The 6,565-nt window shown below is 42.7% G+C and overlaps 1 pseudogene; it reads right to left on the reverse strand.

The window, feature by feature from the left end:
• Positions 1 to 1,327: 1,327 nt before the first annotated feature.
• On the reverse strand, positions 1,328 to 5,885 carry LOC106398847 (annotated as a pseudogene).
• Positions 5,886 to 6,565: the final 680 nt, after the last annotated feature.

The following is a 6,565-nucleotide window of genomic DNA, read 5'->3' on the forward strand; positions in this document are numbered from 1 at the left end:
TAAGAAGAGCATTCCACCCTTTTGAGGTAGATTGGAACCGTGCCATTGAAGTCTCCGGAACCCTAGAGAGTATCTCCACAAGCAAATCCTCGGGAAGATACACTGTGTTTCTTCTCTTCTTCACTTTCTCTGTCGTCAAAGATCTTCTCCTCCTCTTCATCATCTTTAACAAGTGTCTCCTCTTCAGCATCTTTAAGAAGAGAGTTTTCAGATAACTTTGGAGATCAAAGCCGTGCTTCAGAACTTTCAAATTTGCTTGTATAAAACCCGTGTAACCTAGTGCTGTGTGTGTATGAAGCCCTAGTAGTGTTGCTGTATGAAACTCACCCATTCAGCTGAAAATTTGGGCTTGTGTGCCTGCGGTACTATAAGTAGCCTTATGTGAACAAAATTGACTTCTTGCATAAGGTTTTGTAGTTTCTCTATCTTTTTGCCTCTCTTTCTTTTTTTTTTTTTTATAGTGTTACAAAAATGGCGGCAAACACGATAATCTTGAAATACCAGGTTGAAATCCGAGATAAAAAAGTTTGGGTCCATTTATTGGTATGCAACGACTAGGTGGAATGCAGTTGGCAATGGTAGTCTTGCACGCCAAGTCACGATTTTATACTTGCTGAAGGAAGATGGATTTCTTTTTGTTCACCAATACGACATAAATTGTGGTGCAGAATTAGTTCTCTTGTCACGCAAGTAACTCTATTTTCTTGTGATTCCAAGCTATCTTGAAAGTGCTAGTAGGTTTCTTTTACCCAGAAAATGCAGATTAGCAAAGCTTATATTTCCTGACAGATTGCTTAAATCCTTTCCCGTATATTAGCCAAATTAAAGATGAAATTTTCTTTCATCTCTGTTATATGTCACTGGTCTTGGTACACAACGAAGAATTTTATTTTCTTTATATTTTTACAATTATTATTACCAAATACACATGTTGAGTTATTATAAATATTCTTCTGAGGTCCTTGATAACTTGACCACATGAACTGATTTGTGAAAACTGGCATTTGGATGTCGATGGGACAAGACACCGTAAATCCATCTCTAATTTACTACAATGCAACGCAACTAACCATGTGAAAAAGGATACTAATTAAGCTCATTGTGAAACAAAAGCTAAGGTGTGCCAAGTTCTTAAGATCATTCAAGATCTATCACAAAACATAATTGTCGTCAGTGATATTGTTGATTTCCAAGGACAAGACTTGCTTATTTAATAAGAGATAAACCAAAAATATTGTTCCAGTCGCAGAAGATATAGAATTGGAATTGTATGGGAAACTAAAACACTATGGAGTAGCAAGACACATATTTTAATTTATCAAAAATATCATGAAAACTTGGTGACTGGTGCTACTTTCCATGTGCCTAGCCCCAACGAACCTTGTTGGACTTGAACCAAAGTTGGACCACGCATGACATGATTTGAGCGTTTAGATTCAACATCATGAAGGTCCACTTTTATGTGTTTATACTCTCCCACAATGTGTAAGCAGTTACTAGAGTTCTTAAATTTAGTAGGATGCAGTAAAACTTTAGCCTCCCGATCGACAGAGAAACTCATCCCAGCATGAAACCCAAGAAACTGCTGTGAATGGGTTCCTTTGACTGATAGGAGTTTACTCCATGACATGTCTCCGGTACCTTTAATATTAGTTGCCATCCATATATCTATATCGTGTACCTCCTCATCACGTGAAGAAGTTAAGATACAAAGATTTTGCGGTTCTCTAGTCACTGATAAACCATAAACATTATAAGAAAGAGGATCACCCGGAAAAGACACACATGCAAACCTCTCTGTTGAATAATCAAAACATCGTAAGGCCTTGCTCATCTCTGTTGGAGAATAATCATAAGTAAGCCAGTAAGTATTTCCATCCACACACGTGCCATGTCGCCCTGGAATGTACCAGTCTCTAGTCTCACCAACAACACTCCACGAATTAGATGTGAAGTCATAGATTTCGTACTCAACAAGGCATGATTCGATGAAGGGATTTCCTTGTTGATGCACCCTTATATAAGATTTTGTACTCGTTTCGCATGTGGATTTACCGAGAGCGTAGACATCGGAACCATTGTGAATATTTCTTGGTTTGATAATCTTACTGGTTTCCCCTGAACATGGATTCCAAACCACCAATGTATTGTCCATGGTGGTGCACAGCAATACGCCATCGCAGTAAAAGACATGGCGTATACCGACTTCTTTCGAAGAAGAACTTGAAAGAGGGTCACTGAGGCTGCACTGACTTATTACCTTTTCAACGTTATCGTCGTGGATGCCGTGGAGATTAAGCCTAACTAAATAGACCTTATGATAAATTACCATGACAAAAAGAGAGTTCTTAGCAAGTCTCCCATCTTTTTTGATAAGAGAATTGTAACATCCTGAGTTGTGATATATGGAAAGGTTTAAGAGAATTGATTTGGCTACCTATGTCACCAAAGTTGACTTACCTTTTCTGGAGAACATCCTGAAAGAACTCCAGAGTTAAGCGTGTTTGAGCTGGAGTAGTGGAAGGATGGGTGATCTATCGGGAAGTGATTCGCGATAGCATGCGAGTGAGGCCAAAGGACGGAGAAAAGTCGGGTGGTGATTGCAGGGTCAGTAAACAAGACTCTAGAGCATTGGAAAATTAACGGACCGACCGTTGGAACGGGATGGGGCCCACGGGCCAAGAGAGCGGGCGTGGGTGGCCCATTAGCTGTGGACGGTCCGGGCGTTATAAGTGGTATCAGAGCTGGTTAGCCATCTCGGTTCTGACCCGAGAGGCGTCTTGAGACCTGTCGTGGGGGGGCAACGAGGACGTTGCGTTCTTTGAGAGGGGGTGAATTGTAACATCCCGAGTTGTGATATATGAAAAGGCTTAAGAGAATTGTTTTGGCTACCTATGTCACCAAAGTTGACTTATCTTTTCCGGAGCACATCCTGAAAGAACTCCAGAGTTAAGCGTGCTTGAGCTGGAGTAGTGCAAGGATGGGTGACCTATCGGGAAGTGATTCGCGATAGCGTGCGAGTGAGGCCAAAGCACGAGGAAAGGTCGGGTGGTGATTGCAGGGTCAGTAAACAAGACTCTAGAGCCTTGGAAAATTAACGGACCGACCGTTGGAAAGGGATGGGGCCCACGGGCCGAGAGAGCGGGCATGGGTGGCCCATTAGCTATGGGCGGTCGGGGCGTTATAAATTGTAACAACCCAATTCCGCAGGCCCAGTAAAGCCCAATCAATTTGCAGGAAACCCTAGGTGAGTTCCTATTTAAACAGAGCTAGCCTATTAGTTTATTCGGAAAAAGTCTAAGGCGTCGAAGCTCTGCAGATTTTGAGCCGTCAGAGAGAGATATTGGTGAACTGTCTAAGCCACCGTCGACTGAGATCAGATACGTCACACCGCCGCCGTCTCACGCCCTAGGTAATCCGCGAACCGCCTTTTTCGATTGGTTAAGTGTTGGCCGTTTAGTAAATCGTCGATATCTCTCTAACCATTTGGTTTCTCGCGATTTCAAGGCCACCAGTGTGTTCGTGACGTCGATACGAGTCCGGGGCAGGAGTTTCATCCAGAGAGCCGCCGCGACGCGCCCACACGCGCAAGAGGAAGTTTCGCGCGTGAATCTCACGCGCCACCGTCTCCGTCGGACATTCGCCGGAGCCACCGCAGCCGGCCACCGTCTGTTCGCCGCCGGGAAGCCGCCGCCGCATCACCGCCGCGACTCTGCCGCCGCCGGTGATTTGCCGGTAAGCCACCACCGTTGTTGGCCGCCGCCGCCGACCGGTCTCCGGCGACTCGCCGGTAACTCGGTGACTCGGCCGAGTCAACTCAGCTAGTCAAGCCGTTGACCAGTCAAGCCGGTTTGGTTTGGTTTGTTCAATTGATTTTCGGTTTGATTGGTTATTGGAAATTGATTTCCGGTTTGGATTAAACCGATTTGAAATCGATTTGAATCTGGTCCAATTGAAATCGAACTCGGTTAAAGAAAACCGGGTGGTTCAATTCGATTTCAATTTAGTCAAGGGTTGACCGGCTTGGGTCAGAATTGACCGGGTTGACCTTTGACCAGCGGGTTGACCTTTGACCAGTGGGTTGACTTTTTGACCAGATCGCCGGTTATCCGTTTTGGACCGTTCGAAGGGCGTTCTGGCTCGATTTTTCGCCCTGATTTCAGATTTGGAGTTTGTTTGAGCAGCTGGAGTTCATAGCTATCACTTTTACACATTGCTAAGGTGAGGGTCTATTCCGTAAATCCCGTACCAGTGTAGAATTCTTTCTATCGTAGTTTAGATTTCGAATCATGATCCGTCTGTTTGAATTGAGTCTGTTTGAGTCTTGATTGTTAGTCAGTTCATTCATTGTAAACTGGAACTAGGGGTCTAGAGGATTCAACCGTTGATTTGTTTGTGTGATGTTAAGAGATGCGATATATATATGTATGTATACATAGTTATGAGTAGGGACTATGTGAGAGGGCGGGGGTCCAGAGATATCTGGAATAGCGACGCAGCTTTGGTGGGCGGGGGCTCAGAGACGTCTGGGCTAGCGACACAGATTGTGTGGGGCGTGGGTGCAGAGACGTTTGCATCCGACGCAGCTTTGGAGGGCGAGGGTGCAGAGACAGACTGTACTAGCGACGCAGCGTATGTATATATATATTCGTATGAGGAGATGCAGGGTGTATGGACTAGCTATATGCTATCATCGCATTGTTTGTGTTGTGTGATGTTTTAGGCATCTTGTTTGTTCATGTTAGAGCTAAACTTCCATAGTGGGAGTTCTATTTACTCAAGTCAGTGGTTTGCGTGTTTAGCATCCCATACCTGACGGAGTAACTCCCCTGTTACTCACCCCTCCTTTCCTTCCCCTTTCAGGTGAAACTAACGAGCATGAGTGATTGCTATCGGACTGGTGCTTTTGGGAGTTTTATTTCTGTCTTTTTCTGACTTGCGGATTTTATGCTTTTATCGATATTTTCGGGATTTATTATGTTGTTTGGATTTATGACTATTTATTGGATTTACGACTTTGGAGTTGACTTTTGAGAAGTAATAAATGGAGATTTCAAACTTTTTTTATTTATTTCAGTTATTTCGGAAAATACGGGTGTTACAAGAATTCCACCCTTTTGAGGTAGATGCCAGTGAAGCCTGCGGAACCCTAGAGAGTATATCCACAAGCAAATCCTCGGGTAGATATACTGTGTTTCTTCTCTTCTTCACTTTCTCTGTCATCGATGATCTTCTCCTCCTCTTCATTATCTTTAACAAGAGTCTCCTCTTCAGCATCTTTAAGCAGAGAGTTTTCAGATAACTTGGAGATCAAAGCCGTGCTGCAGAACTTTCAAATTTGGTTTTGTATAAGAGTAAAACCCTTGTAACCTAGTGGTGTCAGGTGTGTGTGTATGGAAACCCTAGTGTTGTCTGTATGAAACTCGCCCATTTAAATGCTGCTTCTGTTGTGGGCTTATTCTCCTTGGATTCAGCTGAAACTTTTAGCTTGTGGGCCTGCGATGTTATCATCTAGGCCGGCCTGGGCGTTCGGGTTCGGGATGGTTTCTTTCGGTCCGGGTTTTTTTGGGTCTTAAATATTTAGTCCCAATAGGTACTTAGAAATTTTCGGTTCGGGTCCGGGTCGGTTCTTTTCGGGTTCGGATCGGTTCAGGTCTATAATTAAAATACCTGTAATTTTTTGGGTCCATATCGGGTCCGGATCGGAATCCGGGTATTTAGGATCTGAAAAGGACATGACATACCCAATTCCATCAAATTTAGTTGATATTTATCATATATATCTAAAATTTTACAAAATAACTTAAATGAAACTATTAATAATTAAATAAAACATTTTTAAACTTTAAATTTTACATTTTAAAGCTTCATATTACTTAAAAATGTTACAAAATAATAACAAATATTGTTAACAAAAGATATTTCAACTAAATCATAAAATAATATATATGAAATAGAACACAAAAACATCATAGTTTTAGATATACATGTTTTAAGTCGGGTACAAATCGGTTTTATCGGGTCGGGTCTGTTCGGGTCGGTTCTTTTCGGGTCCGGGTCTATTCGGGTCGGTTCCTTTCGATTCCGGTTCTTTCGGGTAAAAAAAATTAGACCCAAAAGGTACTTGTAAATTTTCAGTCCAGTTCCGTGGAGGGTATTTTTAGGTCGGTTCCGGTTTGGGTAGGGCTGGGACTTTTAACCGGAACCGTTTACCCGAACCGGATCTGACCCGAAATGGACCGCGTCGGTTCGGTTTAGGATATGGCCATATTACCCAATGGGTCATTACTTTTAATACCCGTGGGTATCGGGTCGGTTCCGGTTATTACCCGAAATCCGATCGGATACCCATTTAACCCGAAATGGATAGCCTAAAACTCATAATTTTAGAAAAAGTGTCAACACCTCTACTCGAACCCGGGTTGGTTAGTTAGAAAACCGACTAGTTTACCACCAGACCACTTCAACTTATATGTATTCTTCTATATTGTAAATATATATAGTATTTCAATATTAATTTTTTTTATAAAATTGACATTTGAAGGACTTAACCCTGGTTGGCCAC

This window comes from Brassica napus, chromosome C5 (assembly GCF_020379485.1).
Source record: "Brassica napus cultivar Da-Ae chromosome C5, Da-Ae, whole genome shotgun sequence".
NCBI classification, from domain to species: domain Eukaryota; kingdom Viridiplantae; phylum Streptophyta; class Magnoliopsida; order Brassicales; family Brassicaceae; genus Brassica; species Brassica napus.